This window comes from Equus caballus, chromosome 26, assembly GCF_041296265.1.
Source record: "Equus caballus isolate H_3958 breed thoroughbred chromosome 26, TB-T2T, whole genome shotgun sequence".
Lineage (NCBI taxonomy): Eukaryota > Metazoa > Chordata > Mammalia > Perissodactyla > Equidae > Equus > Equus caballus.
The window spans coordinates 23,445,614-23,463,300 of NC_091709.1; the positions used below are offsets into that span (position 1 = coordinate 23,445,614).

The following is a 17,687-nucleotide window of genomic DNA, read 5'->3' on the forward strand; positions in this document are numbered from 1 at the left end:
TGGAATAAAATTTGAATTCAACAGAATACAAGAAAGGGCAAAATAGATATTGGGTTCTGTTACAAAGGTTCAAAGTGATCTCAAAATTTCAGGGCAATAGCTATTTTTAGATACATAATATGTGCCAGGCTGTTCACTGCATCCTGGGGCACAAAGACAAATATGATGTTGGGCCAGCTCTCGAGGATCTGATTGTTTAGTGGAAGAGACAGACTATAAACAGCTGGTCTCAAGTTGCACAGTCATAATGAGAGCTTTGCTGGGGGAGTTGTGGGAGAGCAGAGCTGAACTCAGTTTAACCCGGAGGTTTGGGCTTCCTGAAAGAGATGTTCCCAGAATCTAATCTTTTTTTTTTTAAAGATTTTATTTTTTTCCTTTTTCTCCCCAAAGCCCCCCGGTACATAGTTGTGTATTCTTCGTTGTGGGTTCCTCTAGTTGTGGCATGTGGGACGCTGCCTCAGCGTGGTCTGACGAGCAGCGCCATGTCCGTGCCCAGGATTCGAACCGACGAAACACTGGGCCGCCTGCAGCGGAGCGCGCGAACTTAACCACTCGGCCACGGGGCCAGCCCCCGAGAGTCTAATCTTGAAGGATAGGTCAGAGCTGAGTGACATTCCAGGTTTGCGGAACTCTATAAGGGAAGCTAAGGATGAAGGTAACATCATTGTTAAATAGGAATTGAAAGCAGTTGGGGACTATTGGCAGGTAAAATAGAAGGTAGAAGTGAAAAAGTAATTAAAGACTCAAGTTACAGAGGGCCTGGTATGTTAATGGAATAACAAGTCTATGGAAAGCCTTGGAAGGGTTTAAGCATGAAAACCCCATAGTCAAGTTGAATTTTAGGTATGTTGTTCTGACTGCTGTGTGGAGGAAGTTTCAAAGGAGGGCAAGATTGAGATAAAGAGAATTATTAGGAGGCTATTTCAGTGGTCAAGGTGAGAAAGAATGGAAACCTGATCAGGCAGTAGTAGTAGGGATGGGGAGAAGGATTATGTAACCACGTGGGAGGAATAATTAGTTAGTGAGTGGAAAGATGTGGGTAGTCGGAGAGAACTGAGTTTAGGATGACTACAAGATTTCTGCTGTAGGAGACTAGGTGGATGACGGCACCATTAATTGAAACTGTAAACATACCAGTGGGAGGAGCAGGTGGGTGAGAGCGGAGGAGAGGGAAAAAGATGGGCTCCGCTGGAACATGTTGAGTTTAAACTGTCAGTGTAATATCCAGTTGGAAATACTTAGTAGGCAATTAGATGTAAAAATCAGAAGCTTGTGATGAGGGTGGAAGAAATATATTTTTAAGTCATAGCATAGAGCTAGCTAAGTCGTAGCATAGAACATAAATCTATGTGAATAGACGAGATTGGCTTTGGACAGAGGGTAGGCAGAGAGGACAAACAAGTTAAGGTAGAAGCTCTGCTGACACCAACATCCTAGGAAGAAACACTTGCTAAAGGCAAAGAAGAAATGTTAGAGTAGTTACTGAGTTAAGCAAAACAAAACAAAACAGGATTACTAAGGGCTTCCTGTGGACCAAGCACTGTACTGTGGTTAATAATCCTGACATGAATGTGACAGACAGTTCCTTTCTTCATGGAGCTTAGAGTGTAGGAAAGTCACATGTTAAATAGAATTTACCTCTATTATAAATGATACAAATGAAAAGAACAGTCTGCTGGAGCTTGCAAGATGGTGACTACAGCTAGTTTGGAAAAGGCTTCCTGGAGGAGGTAATATTTAAGCTAAGACTGAATAATGAGATGATTAAGTGAGGGGAGGTGGTTAGAATTCAAGACAAAAGTATTACAGATGGTCCAGAATGTGCAAAGGCCCTGGATCTGGGGAGAACTTGATGCATTTGAGTTGAGATATCAATGTGGTGGAACATAAGAAAGAGGGGAGAAAAGCATGTGACAAACCTAGAAAGGTAGGGAGGAGCTAGTTCATGTAAGACTAAATAGTTCATATTTATCCCATATTCCAAGAGAAATAGAGAACATATGCAATGATCATTTTAAAATTCGTCTGCCTAACTTCCTTTTTTTTTTTTTTACTGCCCCTTCTCCACTCTATGAGACTTTGGTAGAATTTTCAATTACCTGGGTGGGTTTGCATCCCAGGATAGCTAATGAGAGCACCCCATTCCTTTGGAGACAAGGATAAGGTTAAGGGTGGGATATAATCCAAGTAGGTCAAATCATAGTTTAATTTATGTAGATGATTGGGTGAGAGAATTTTCTTTTCCTCTCCTAGATTTGCCATCAGTCTTGATACAACATGCAGAAGCTTGTCTGAAAAAGAAACCAAATGGAGGCAAAGTAGCCAAGAGATGAGAAAAGAGTACAGACCCTGATGATCTCATTTGATCCTTGGATTCTCCCATGATGCCTCTTGGACTATTCAGTTTTTAAATGCAATTTTATCCATTTTTGAATGATCATTAAGTTGGGTCTCTGTCATGTGAAGTTAAAGCACCGTATATGTCAATGGATACAGTGTCAATATGTAGAAATCAACTTTATTTCTATAAGCTACCAAGATGTAATTGAAACATAAAATTTAAAAAATTATTTACAATAGCACCAAGAATAAAATCTAATGAAAAATTTGTAGGCCCTTTACACAAAACTACAAGATTAAGCCCAGAGAAATTAAAGATCTAAATAAATGGAGGATGCTATCAAGTTCAAAGATTGGAAAAATTCTTACTGTAAAGATGCCTGTTTTTAAAAAATTGATCCATAAAATCAATGCAGCCTCAATCAAAATTCCAAACTATGTATGTATTTGTGTATAATATATAAAATATATACATGCATATTATATGCATATATATTTTTTAATATGTGTGAAACTGACTCTAAAATTTATATAGAATTATTTTAAGGTCAAGCATAGCCAGGACAATGTTGAAGAAAAAGAAAAACCTTATTGTGTAGCTACAGGAATTAAGGCAGTGTGGTATTGGCACAAGGATAGACATGTAGACCAATGGAAAAACATCTTTTTAGTGAGCAGAGGAGTGGATGGGAGATCAAGAAACAAAGGTGGTGAGGGTAGATCTATCTTAAAGAAATTTGGTTCTAAATGGAAGGAGAGAAATAGGGATGAAATTAGAGGTAAATGAGATGTTGGGAGACATAATGTCCTAGAGAACCAGAAGTTCTTTCGAAGAACCACTATTTAGAAGGGCAGGCCCCCTCCTTCCTTCTCTAACCCCCATTCTTTGACTAATGCCAAGTAACACAGAATTGTCGGCAGTTGTATACAACTTGCAAATCACACAAGCTTGGAAGCTGCCAGGGTTATTCAGTTTAGGTTTCAGAGAGAATTCAGGAGAACATCAATAGAGAGCCCAAAGCAAGTGCACTCACTGAGAGCTCAACACCCCTCTCAGCTGCATGCGGCACTCTCTCCCTGCCTCAGAAGGGCAAGGATTTTGAGAGAAACCACAGGTCGGCTTACAAGAAAAAAGTCAGAACTTTGGGATTCTTAACTAACCCCTTTAGGGCAGGAACCGTGTTTTTTTTGACTTTACATACTCCCAGTTGCAGTGTCAGGACGTGGAAAGCTCTCTGTGTTTGTTGGGATCAATCAATCAATCAATCAATCAATCAAGTTTCCATTGGCAAGATTATACAAACAGTAATGCTGCCCCCTCGCCAATAGTTTCCTCAGAATAGCTATCCTACAAGTATAACGCATAACGAGCCCTTCAGGCCAGGCCATATTGTGCCTTTGGAAAACCATAATCGGGATCAATGTGCCTGTCACAGCTTCCTCAACTCTATAGATTTTGCTATTCTTACTCTCTGCCCGCTAGTCTCTCATGATTGAGAGAGGGGACTTTTAAACTCTCAGTTAGAACAGTAAAATCCCTGTGGTTCAGCTTATTATTGGATAATAAAGTTGGCAATGTTATTCAGGAGCCATATCTGAACGTGGTTTCTATGGTGTGACCAATCAACTATATATGGACATGTTTCTGAGCCCTTTGGAACACAAATTCTTGTCCTACAATTTCTCCTCATTATAATATGCATTCTGCATAGACAGTATGGGGTTTCCCCTTCAAATGCACGCCTCCTTACCCAAACTCATTAGCTGTGTGTGTGTGTGTGTGTGTGTGTGTGTGTGTCTACTCCCCTGTAAGTCATGCTTCATCCTAACTTTCCCTTTTTGGCAGATGTTTTCAGCAGAAGAGGTGAACTCACCCTCAGCCCTCTGCAGATCCATAGGGGAGTCTCTCTTGGAATTACTTGTCAGATTCTCTGGCCTAGCTCTGGATGTCCTCTCTGCCACTCCGAGGTTACTCCTCAGCCTACCCCCAATAGAATCGCTTCTTCCAAAGCACTGGTGGGAGCAGGTGGCCTTACCCTGTGCTCAGTATCCTTGACATATCTCTCAGTAAGAAACACATCTCCCTGGAGATCTTGATGGGGCAAATATTATCTTGGAACACTTTTTCACTTAAAAATATTAAGAATTATTAGACATTAATGATATTCTAGGCCCCATGTGAGGTACTGGCTGTGTCTTCCATATAGATCTTGCAGGAGCCAGTCATTTCTGTCTGTCTGTCTTCATTTATCTTTCCATCTCCTCATCTGTCCCCTCTCATATTCCCAAATGGGCTTGTGGGTAGTTTATAACAAGCACAGACAATAAACTGATGGGCAATGAGAAACAGAGAGTCATGAATGAAGGAGGCATCCATTAGAGTAGGAAGTCAAGAAAAAAGAAGATCCCAAACATCCAGCTCATAAAGGCCTATGTGGCTGTTATTTTGGCTCTGAAATTTAGGTTTGAGTTTCCTGGTAATAAAAGCAGTAGAAAGACCTAATACTCCTTTTCAGAAAGGAGGAAGTATCTCAGTTCCTTAAGGAAGGCAAAACTGTTTGCTTTTGGCACCAAGTTCTGAAAAGTCTTTTCAATGTGGTGCTTTATAGAAGGGGCACTGAATGAGACGGTAGACACTAGTCCTGACTTCCTCCACATAGCAAGTGCTGGAATGGATTTCCTACGACTGTCTCTGTGTTGTCTTTAGAGAACAGTGACACAATCGTAAAATGCATCTTAATGGAGGTGCTTCTGTGAGGACCCACTTCCAATAGAGGTAAAGCTATCTAGACCAAATTAATTTTATCCACTGAAGAGCTGGATCATCATCCCTTGGACCTGTCCAAGGAAAAGAGTTGAGTTCACCCCATTTGCCTTAGGAACAGTCCATGTTCACTGTCAGCACTCTCTCAGTCATCTGAGTGCCCTTTCTTGGCCCCAACCCAGTTGTCCCTTTTTTGTTTAATTTTTGGTGTTTTGTTTTCAACTAGCTTTTATCATTATTTCTCATGACAACCAGAAGAGTCCCAGTGTCAAATAAGTTTTGGAATTGCTGTGTTTTAAAAGTTTATCTTTTTTTTTCCTAACTGTTCATCTTTTCAGAGCTTTTCATATGGTAATACATATTGGGAGTCTCTAAGAGAGAAAAATAATGTTCGGTATTTCTCATCTTTATTTGAGCATGGAATCTCTTTCTCATGCACCAAACACCTGTTGGGAAATGCTTCTGAAAGCTATTCTTTGATAATGTCTCAGTGTTAGTCTACACAGAGTACCGGCACTTTACTACAAGATTAATGATGTTCAACAAATCTTTGAAATTCAAATCCATGAATCTTCAGTGGAGCATCCTTGGGGCCCTGGCAAGTAGAGGAAATACATTTGGGCAGGTGGACCTGCCTAGAATCCCTCAGGTCATACTATGTATTTATAAGATCAGTCCCCACAATTTTGGCCATGGTCTAAAAGTGAGTCTTTTTCTATGAAATCAAGATTGCATACTTCAGCCTAATGTTTGAATTTTGCCTGAAAAAAGTAACCAGTAAAAATATTGTTGAGATCATTTGAATCTTCACTGGGTTTTAAACCACCACTTAAAGAAAATGGTGCATAATTATCTTTGAGTAAGAATTATAAAGAATATGTAAGATGATGGCTTTAAAAAAATACCTAGTACTCTCAACAGGACAAAAAATCATTATGATAAACATTTTTAATAGTTGTAAAGAAGACACTTCAAAGCAAAACAGTTAATTAGTGACATTAAGCACCTCCTGTATGGGGACTTGTAGTTCTTTATAAGTGAAAATCAGTAAAGATCTTGAGACTAGAGAGAGTGAAAACAGATCTCATTTTTTAAATCTTAGAAATAAATATTTGTAACCATCTGGAGTCTATTTTCTGGATTGAGGACAAGAACAATAGTCTCATAAATTTATCTTTGAAATGTCACTTCTAACTTTTGGTCGTTGAACAATAATACAGTTTTTCTCCCTGTTACACTGAATACACTATTAAATATTTTCTCTCTAAAAATAGAATTTTTAGGGGCTGACTCAGTGGTGTAATGCACTCTACTTCAGAGGCCCTGGGTTCATGCGTTTGGATCCCAGGCGCGGACCTACACACTGCTCATCAAGCCATGCTGTGGTGGCATCCTGCATACAAAATAGAGGAAGATTGATAACACATGTTAGCTCAGGGCCAATCTTCCTCACCAAATATATATATATATATATTCACATATTTTCTTTTTTACATCTTGAAACAAAAGTAGTTTCTATTCCCTAAGCTATAACATTAGTCACCAGAGAGTAGACTTCTGTCTGAAGATTAGGTTTCTCTATTATGTTCCAGGAAGATGAAACTGAACACTCTTAACTTTTCTAATCGTCTATGCTTTTGACATATTGTTCTGTTTACCTCCAGGGAACTCTTTCCAATGCATGATGAACTCTTACTCATCCTCTAAAACCCAGCATAGTTTTCTTTTCCAGGAAGCTTTTTCTTATCCTCCTCCTAGCTTCCACATGTATTTTTATCAATCTCTCCTCTGTGCTAACTTTGTGCTTATACCTATTTTTCTTTTCCATTCTATCACAGTGTGTTCTTAGGAAATTTTTCCCTGTATAGAGTGTGAGTTCAAGGAAGGTTTTCATTTCTGATTCATTTCAGCTTTTGGAGGTTAAAGATTGCACTACAACACAAATCTCACGAAATATGCTGCTTCTTTCATTTGCAATCATTGATCTTATCTGGCTCTGGATACTTCAGTTCTGCCACTACTGGAAGTATGAATGTGCTAGAAAACACTTAACTTGCCTGTTAGAGGTAATCTTCTGGCTTAACTAAAGTTTTCCTGTGATTGATTTCGTTTTTGTGATTAGTCTTTAGGAGGTCATAGAATAAAATAGTCCATCAGTTCAAAGTGTAAACTCCCTATCAGCCTCTTTCTCCCCACCTCTCGTGAAGTCTCCTCTTTCCCTCCTTTTCTCCAAGATGGTACATGTTTTTTCTGAGAGAAGACTGACTTTTGTTTAGGGCATTGTGCAGACAGCCTTCTGTGTTGGGCTACCCTCTCTATTCTTGTTGGTCTCTGTTGAGGATTGGTCAGCCTGTCCATTGCCTGGTTTTCTTTGGCTGGTGAACGCTGAGGCATTGGTAAGTCATCTAGTTTACCTAGGTTTCCTGCTGGGACCTCCTCTTGAAGTCTATAGTCCCTTCCATTTGTGTGGGTTTTCCAGAGTTCTGTGTCTCTCTCCCATTCCCAGATCCTTCAAATCTCTCAACACCACTGCTCCCTAACTCCCCATCTTGGGCCATGGGAGCTCCAGATCTCCTACATGCCAAGCATTGGTCATGAGGGATAGAGATGCTCACTTCCATCTGCTCATGTCTAATCTTCCATGGTTGAGAAAGGCTGCTCTAGAATGACAGGAAAATTTCAAGAAATAGAACAGCTTCAGCCTGTCTGATCCCAGCGAAGAGAGTGACCAGTCAGAAAATCATTGTCACAAGACAGCTGGGAGAATCAAGAAAAATGGAATAGATTTTGCCATTCTTGTTGGTGGAAAGGGGGCATTCAGTCAGCCTTTGCTGAGCTATTAAGACACGCCAGAAAACTGTGGTTCCACAGATTAAAGAGTTGATCTAGATTTACTGAAGCATAAACTGAAGGAAGGCAGTGGGTTTTCAGCTATAGACACTTTGATGTCTTCAAGGCTGTTTGGGACTGATATCTTCAAGAAAGATTAGAGAAAGATTGTCAAACTTTTGCATAACGATTTCTATCATCATTTCCCAGTAAAAACTGGTTTCAAGGTTAGCCAATGGAATTGCTTACAAGTCATTGGGTAATCCTTGGAGAAATACTGAATGTGACATAATTTCTTGTACCTCTTCCATTAAAATACTGGCTGTGAAAGAATAGACTCTGGTGGGTAGTGGGTAGCAAATGAAGGCAGTGAATAATATCCATTTCTCTCAGAGATTATTTGACTTGGCATCATTTGCTGTTCCTCTTCTGCTGAAAACCTCTAAAAATTTTTGAGAAGCTATGAATATGAAAATTATAACCTAAGAATTCCCAGCAGGCGGTGGAATTATTTGCTGAAATACTTAAGACCAGCAGGTGTTTGTGACTATGTTCCATCAAAAGCCATTTTCTCTCAGCTAAAGCAATCTTTCACAGGGGGTATAAAATGGTATCAAGATTCAGACTGGAAAGATGCTGAAGCAGTCTTGTATTTTTCTTCCTCGTATCTATGCTTGAGGGTTTTTTTTTCTTTTCATTTTTAAGTCATTTTAGGTATTTTATTTTATTTTAATTAATTTATTTTTTTTGGTGAGGAAGATTGGCCCTGAGCTAACACCTGTGCCAATCTTCCTCTTTTTGCTTGAGGAATGTTGTTACTGAACTAAGATCTATGCTAATCTTCCTCTTTTATTTTCGTATGGGGGACACCATCACAGCATGGCTAGATAAGCAGTGTGTAGGTCCACGCCCAGGATCCCAACCTACAGACCCTGTCCACCAAAGCAGAGTGCATGTACTTAACCACTATGCCACCAGGATGACCCTAGGTATTTTATTTTTTGAACAATCAACCCTTATTTACCCTTGAATTCTTTTGCCTTAATCACCTGTAGACAAATGAAAACCTTTAGTATACAATTAGTAAATCAGATATTCTCTGATTACTCCCTGTCTGAGGGATATATAGGATTTATAGGCATTATCATTCAATTTAGCACTTCATTATATGTCATTTTGTCATTGTTTACACTATTGATTGTGTTTGTCTTATCTCTTCCCTAAGTGATAGGCTTTTTGTGTATATGGGTGTAGTGGTTAATTCTATGTGTCAGCTTGACTGGGTCACAGGGTGCCCAGACATTTGGCCAAACGTTATTCTGGGTGTGTCTGTGAGGATGTTTCTGGACAAGATTACTATTTGAATCAGTAGACTCCCTAAGATGGGTGAGCATCATCCAAATAATTGAAGATGTAAATAGAACAAAAAAGTCAAGTAAGAGGGAACTCCCCTGCCTGACTGCTTTGACCTGGGATATTAGTCTTTTCCTGCCTTCAGACATGAACTGAAACGTTGGCTCTCCCTTGGTCTGGAGGCTGCCGACCTTAAGACTGGAACGTTATGCCAAGTCTCCTAGGTCTTGCCAACTGTAGATCCTGGGACTTTGCAGCCTCCATAGTCATGTGAGCCAATTCCTTAAATAGATCTCTTTATATATACATATGTCCTACTGGTTTTGTTTCTTTGGAGAATTCTGATTGATACAATGGTTCATGTCACTGATACTCATTTCACATTACCCATGGCATGTAGCACACCACAGTTATGTTAGAAACTTAAAATAGACTTAGAAACAGAACCATCCTTGGTGGAAATGATTCATGAAACTTAAAGTCATTTGCCCTGCGACAAATCCTGACTACACATTTGCTAAATCTTTGAGTGCATGTACTATTGCATTTGTCAGTTTTGACAAAGGTGGAAATAAAGGCAGTGAGAAATGCGGTGTTAAGCTTGATGTCAAATGGGCTGAGTTTCTATATTTGAATGATGAATTGTAATTATAGTGCCTTGTACAGCATGATTTTCATCATGCAAGATATTATTTAAATGACAGTTTGAACTCATTTACCATTGTCAAAAGCCTGTGTATATCTTCTGAAATTTCATGATATTGCAAGTGGCGTAGGAAAGGCTCTGTTTATCATTGCTGCCTGTAAGGTCTGTAAACCACCTAAGGCGCACCATCTTTCCTGTGGCAACTGGTGATTTGACCCATGTCAGGGCATGCATTTGGAGCTGTTTTTCAACGAGTTGTGACGAATATCTTGTCTGATCTCATGAGTGACCCTTGACATGGGTTTGTGGAAGGACTGATCAAGGTGAAAGTTTCAGTGTGTTTGTTACAAAACAGAGTGAAGCTACAACCGATCCCTGTTCCGTTGAACCCTGTGGCCTTGACCTAACTGGGGTTGTGCAGTAACTGAATTAATGGGTTCAAGTTAGAAAATGTGCCAAACCATAAGCCAGAGATAAGGGAGCAGAGAAGTGCGTTTGTCATGAGTGTACCATGATTCTCTTCACTTGCAAGCGTGATGGCACGAGCATCCTCACATGCAGGACTATTGGAAACTCTTGTATTCGAGACCAAACACTTATAGTCTTTATTGTATGAACATTATAAACACAATTTATGAAAATACAAAATGTTTCTTTCTTCCTGAGAAGAGAGCTGAGATTTCAGCTGAGAAATCTGAGGAAGCAGAAACATCAAACTGACAAGCGCGAAAGAAAATTCTCCTCTGAAACCTGGTATTCTGCATTTGCCACTCATCTAATTTTTATATGCATTTCAGAAAGCAATTTTCCCCTGATACTTTGCTACATGCTAGAGTTGCTAGATGCTAGGTAGAAATATTGAGAAATACAGCACACGTGAATGTTGCCCATCTGACATTGAGCATGATAGAGTTAAATACTCCTGGATGCAACTTCTAGGTCAAAAGTTGATGCTAATTCAGGGGCAGTAAGCATGGCATCCCTATTATTTTCAACTCTGCTCTCATCAGGTAGCTTTTCTTCCTTTCCAAATGTGAGGAAAACAGAGCCCTCTCCATCACCTCGACATAGAGTGGACCCCATGGGACACAGAGGGCTCAGAACAGAGACAAGTGGCAGATGGCATTTTGTAGACATAGTGGCAAGCAGTGAAAACACACTATTAAGAGCAATATTAAGTGGAACATTGAGCAAGCCCATGAGCAGATAGTAAAAATAACGATTCCGCTAGGAGGAGGTGACCTCTGGTGCATGCCTGTAAAACCATGAACATTGTGTGGCTTTCAACAGAAGGGATACAGAAATTGGATAAGCAGCAGAGAAAATAAATCGGACCTGGAATGAACCCCAACAGTGACAATTCAAATAATCATTCTTGACAAAGAATTTTCACCAAACACATATTGAGGAAAATATTGGAAATTAATATTAGAATTTCTCTGTATGCCATTTATTGTTTGTACTCAACATATAATTATGATTATATTTATATTTATTATTAGTGAACTATATGGTAAAATATGTGTCATTTTTATTTTACAATGCGGATCTATTCTGTCTAAATGAATCCTTTCACTGTTATGAAGTTCTTAGATTTTTTTTTTTCTTTTTTTTGGGGGGGAAGATTAGCCCTGAGCTAACTACTGCCAATCCTCCTCTTTTTGCTGAGGAAGACTGGCCCTGAGCTAACATCCATGCCCATCTTCCTCTACTTTATACATGGGACGCCTACCACAGCGTGGCTTTTACCAAGGCGTACCATGTCTGCACCTGGGATCCAAACCAGCGAACCCCGGGCCACCAAGAAGCAGAACGTGTGAACTTAACCGCTGCGCCACCAGGCCAGCCCCTAAAATTCTTGAATTAAAGTGTGCTTCACATGTTGCCGTAGGTGACTGGACTAGGAAGACACTGCCTGAAAAAGCTGGCTGTGTCTAGGGCCCAGAGGAGAAAACCTGGGAGTCAGTCCTTTATCCGGAATGCTGCCTTTGCCATGCTCATTTCCATGTGGGTACTAGACCATATCCCTCTTTTTTAGAAACCTCCAAGGTATTCATAACAGAGTTTGAGAGAAAAAGTGAATGTGATTAAAAAGAATATCTTTAGCCTTTTATTCAAAGTTACCGTGCTCAGTCACTTAGTAAGTGTGACTGGTCCTTGTTTGAGAGAGTATGCTGGAGGAGAACTCATTCATTTCCTATTCCCAACCAAGATCCGTGTGTCCTAAGGAGACAGCCCTCTCACTCAACTCCAGAAATGGAAGCAAATGAAGTAAAAAATATTCATCCCTCTATATAAGCCTAACACTGGGCTAAGTGTAAGGTATACAAAATAGAGACCAACTATATTCCTGAACCTTGAATAACTATTCTAAACACAAAAGAAAGAATTGTCACAGTCTAAAACATTTCATATTAGCTAGAGAGGCAATGAGTCAAACTGAAAGAAATTAACGTGATCTGGAGCAAAGAGGTTTCGTGAAAGAGACATAATTGGAAATGTTCCTGGAAGGAAAAAGATGAGGGAGGGGGAACAGATAGGCAGACAGGGGGAGTAAATTCACCACTGTGAGAAACCCATCCCATATTTGTGCATCATCTCTGAGCTTCAACTTAGCTTTTGCAGGCATCAGTGGCCCTGTATTTCTATTGTTAATGCCATGGTGCCCACATATAAAATAATTTCAGTGACTGTTTTCTTAAAACTCAGTTTCTGATATTCAGTTCCCTCCAATTTCAACTGCACTCTGCCATCTTGACTATTTGTCCTCCAGGAGAAGAAAGAGTTTGAGAGAGAGAGACATGGTTTTTGATCTCAAGATTTTTTTGGTCTCAGGGTAATTTTCTCTGCCCACTTTTCTTAGGAGGGGTTATTTCTTCTCTCTGTTTTTCAATTAAGTGTCCCCAGATCTCTGTAAAATAAGATACTAATTGTGGCAGGTGCTAGTGCCTCCCAACCCCTGCATTGTCTTCTTCTTCCTGAGCCCCCAGGTAGACCACATTTTCTAGGCTCCCTTGCAGGTAGTTGTCCTGTATGAGTGTTCTGGGCAATGAGAATGAGCAGGAATGATGGGACCATTTCCAGACTGGCACATAGAGAATCTTCCATGTGCAATTCTATTTCCTGGATGATTGAAGAGGACTCTAGGGAACCAAAGTAGGGTGGGGCCTCTGATGGGAAGGACTCGGGTCCCTGAGCTGTGAGCATAGGATGGAGCCTCTACTCCCCCCATCGCCAGTCATACTGGACTGTGATGTGATGTGATATGAGCTAGAAAGAATCCTGATAAGTTGATTTCCCGAAGCAACATCACTACCAATTTAAAGCATATGAATGAATTTCTCACAATGAAGATAGCTAATTCTGATAAAACCTTTTAAGAAGTTATTTGGAAATAATTTCAAAACAAGAGAAGTGAGAACAGCACAAACAACACCTGTATGCTCCTCACCCTGGTTCACCTACAGTTTCCTTAGAATTTCTTCATATGCTTCATCTGTTGCTCTCTCTTCACGTATATACCTATTATTCATATTTTTTCTGAACCCAAACTCCTCTTAAGAAAAGGACACTCTCTCACACAATCATAGACAGCTATTAAAGTAAAAAAACAACAAGCACCCTGACCTCTATTCAATCCACTGTCTGTATTTCAGTCTGTGAGTTAATCCCACACTGTCCTTCATAGTATTTTTTCCTCTCTAGTGCAGTGTTCAGCTTAGGAGGAGGTACTAATTTTAATTATCTTTTCTCTTTAGTATCCTTTAATCTTTTCTTTTGCCTTTAATTTTTGTCCTTTCTGACGTTGACATTTTTAAAGAACACACTCCTCCCTTTTTAATAGAATGTTTCTTCTTTTGGGTTTGTCTCCTATTTCCTCATCAGTAGAGTCAGGTGATGCCTTGTTTCTGTGAATCTTTTTAATGAAGTGCAATAAGCAAAGCCTTTTGAGCTGAAACTGCCTGGCACATTGAACAGGAGTGAGAGGGTGGGGCATCATGCTGTAGTTTAGTTGCTGGGTTACAAAGTAGATGCAGTTTCTAAAAACAACAACACTGTAGTTCCTTACAACATGCCCAAAATACCAGCACTTACAGAGAGGGGAAACTGCGTGCCAAATTAGGAAACTGGTGGTGGTTGATGGTAAATCACAGCTTCCCTTTTGGCATTTTGGAACTCCTTGCTACTCAGTGCTTTCAGAACACCACCGACTCTGTTCTGTCTATGATAAACTGGCAGACACATGTTAGTGTCTAAGTAGTTATATTAACCTATCAAGGATTTATGCGTTTTAGAAGATGATATCTGGGAAGAACAATCCATGACCCAAAGCCTGGTTTTCCAAGGGTGGCATTTCTGGGACATGGCAACTGGACAAAGGAAATGCTTTGGAGCAATGTGGTGGTTAATTTTACGTGTCAACTGGCTGGGCTACCGTACCCAGTTATTTATTTAACCCTAATCTAGGTGTTGCTGTGAAGGCATTTTGTAGAGGTGGTCAACATCTGCAATCAGTTGACTTTAAGTAAAGGACATTAACCTTGATAATGTGGATGGGCCTCACTCAGTCAGTTGAAGGCCATAAAAGCAAAAAACTGAGGTTACATAAAGAAGAAATTCTGCCTCAAGACTGGAGCATCAATTCCTGTCTGAATTTCCAGCCTGCCAGCCTGCCCCACAGGTTTCAGACTTACCAGCCTCCATAATTGCATAAGCCAATTCCTTGAAATAAATTTATTTACACACACACATTCACATGGACACACATATATGTATCCTATTGGTTCTGTTTCTCTGAAGAACCGTGATTGATACAGACAGGCAATCATTTTTCTATTTCTCAAGTTATGACTCAGAAATGATAACTACTAGCATAATGTTTTGAACATGAGAAGTGTTCAAATATATGTTAAGTGGATCAATGAGTAACCAACTAGAGATTCAATTGCTACGAAAGTTAATACTGAGGCTTTGAAGTAAAAAATGAAATTTTAACCTTATGATGATATTTCTTCATAATATTGAAATTCTCTAAAAATAACTAGGAACATTCATTCATTCATGCTTTTTTTAGTCTTAAGAAATAAAATCTCCTAGCTACGTTTTTTTCTGCATGAACTTGAAGTGATGTTGCTGTCGAGGATGCTAATGGTTTCCTATTTATCAGCAAGTGATAATACAGGTGTGCTCTTAATTTCTAACTGAGTAGATATATTTCACATATAAACATTTTTGCTGCCCTCTGGTGGACATAGCTCAATAAATAAAAAGTACAGAACTATATATCAAGCAGTCTTCTGAGTATGTTCCCAAATTTCCTTTCTAAATTTGGAAATCTGAATGCATTTTTCACTTAAGAGAAGAGATTGGCATCTCAGATTTGTTTATAAGTCCTGAGTATAATGCGTAAAGTGCTTAAAATATGGCACCAAAGTTAATAGAGCCTAACCAAAAATGTGACAACGATTTCACTAGAAAATGCGTTGAAAGCTATCACTTGGAATCTCTCCCCTTCTCCCGTGCTGTGGCCTTGGTGACCCAGGAAGGCTAAGTGGAATTCCCAGGTCCCTCCCTAGGGGTGTTTCCGTGGACTGGGACTGTGTATTTTTTCTTTCTTTTTCTCTTTTTTTGAGGAAGATTAGCCCTAAGCTAACATCTGTGCCCATTTTCCTCTATTTTTTTTTATATGTGGGATGCCTGCCCTGCTAGGTAGAGGGTAGTGAAAAGAACCGACACAGAACTCAGCCTTGAGGAGCAGGATAAGAAGCCATGTTTGAGAGAAATAGAAAATCTGGAAATAAAGGTACATAATGGGGTTGGAGGGACAAGAGTGTCACAAAAGACAGGGATGGAGTAGCAAAGAACAATGGTAAGGGCTGTGGTGTGTTGCAGCCAGCTCATACCCACTTGCGAGAGCCAACTGTTAAAAGTCTCAAGAATTTTGTGAGCCAGTTGCTAAACACAGATATTATTAAAAATTAAATCATATAAACTTACAATTAAATAATTGTTGTTAAAACTAACTTAATATACACTAAAAACTCTTCACTTAATTATTTTACATTTTTACTCAATTACTAACAGTAAAATCACCTATTGAGGTGATTTACGTGTTGTGTATTCGAATAGTGGAAATTCTATCTAACAGTGTAGTGCTGTGCATTTCTCACTACCTCTGTGCACACTGATATCAGTAGCTTATAGCTGGTCATGGTGGGAATATTTTCTCAAGGAAATTGGAAAATGATACAAATCAAGACCTTTCTCCTCCCAAGAACTGGTTGTTAACATTTGCTATCACACCACTGGAAAGGAGGTCTCTGAGAACAAAAGAAGGAGATTTATTACTTTACTTTATTTTATTTTATTTTTAATTTTAATTCCACTGGCTATGTTGGATTGGTGCTCTAGTTCATTTATTCATTCAATTGACAAATATTTTTTGTTTCTCTACTTGTTGGCATGCAGTTTTTTTACAGATCTCGTGTTTCTGCACATCTTCTAAGAGAGGCACTGACTGCCCTCTGTCCCAGAATATCCTTTCAGAGATGTTCATATAGCAATTGGCCTGGGAAGATAGAGACTGTATCTCCCTCTGGAGCGAAGTGCAGGCAGGCTTACTGCCCATGATAAAATTTTTGGATTCCCTACACTCGGGGTTCCTCTCCTGTATCACAACCCACTGTGTGCAGGTGTCCTCTGGTCCTCTTTGTGTCATCCTGTAGGGCTTGGGGCAAAGGGAACTGGTGCAAAAATGCCAATACTCTGGCTACTGCTATTGCTGTGATTAATAAACTGTTCTTCATCTCTGACCCAGAGTCTCGTGTCTTCTACCAGCATCCATGAAACTGTGGCAGGTTAACTTACTGGTGCAAGTAGGGTAAAATCTCTGATCCTTTCCAGTTCTTGACAGACTGCGTGTCGGGCACTGGGCTAGGTGCTGGGGTAAAGAGGTGGACGAGGCAGAGAAGATCCTGCCCTGTGGAGCTCAAAAATCTCTTGTGGGATTACAAACAAAAAGCATTAACACTAAACAAGAAACATTAAACAATTATACTGAGGTAAGAATTAAGAATAGAACAGTGGTGTGATAGAGTGATGAGGCAGTCTAGAGGGAAATCTACTTCACTTAGGTTGTGGGGGAGTTCTTTCCAGTGGGTGGCTGAGTGAGGAGAAGGGAGTTAGGACTGAAGGGTGAAGAGGGGATTATGTATAATAGTAAGGGATGTAGGATGGAATGAAGTAGCATTTGTTGATAGATTAACGATTGATTGAGTAGGGTAATGAAGTAGCATTTGTTGATTGATTAATGAGGGCTTTATTGGGAACTATTTTTTTCATTACTAAAATAAACAAATGGGAAAAAGGGGTCATCAGACAGTAGTAGTAATGGCAGGAGATTCCTGCCCTTTTCCTGCATTGAAGTCATGTGAAATTCCAAATATTGTGTAAGGATTTGGGATTGGAGGAAATCCCTGGAAATAATACTTGGGGGTTGAGTGGGAATAGTGTTAATGGTGTGAGTGGAAGGTAAAATGGAGGGCAGAAAAGGTGGCTGTGGTGAGAAGAATGGAATGAGGGCATTTGTACTCACCCTGAACAGTGTTCCTTGATGAGAGTGTATGAGTCAGGGGTGAACTGCCTGGAGTTTTAAAATTTTTTCTCAGCCTTTGTTTTGGAAAATTAGGTAGCAAAATCCATGAAGTATAAGTACACTAAGTGTTAGAGTTAGAGTGAAGTTAGTCTCTCTCAGGG

At 39.7% G+C, this 17,687-nt stretch overlaps 1 long non-coding RNA gene across 1 annotated transcript in view; it reads left to right on the plus strand.

Annotated features, from left to right (window-relative positions):
• Positions 1–2,691, plus strand: part of LOC111770761 (uncharacterized) — a 200,220-nt gene extending 197,529 nt beyond the window's left edge. Inside the window, exon 11 of the long non-coding RNA XR_002804151.2 lies at positions 2,254–2,691. This is a non-coding gene — a long non-coding RNA (uncharacterized lncRNA). The remainder of the gene's footprint in view (positions 1–2,253) is intronic.
• The last annotated feature ends 14,996 nt before the right edge of the window (positions 2,692–17,687 follow it).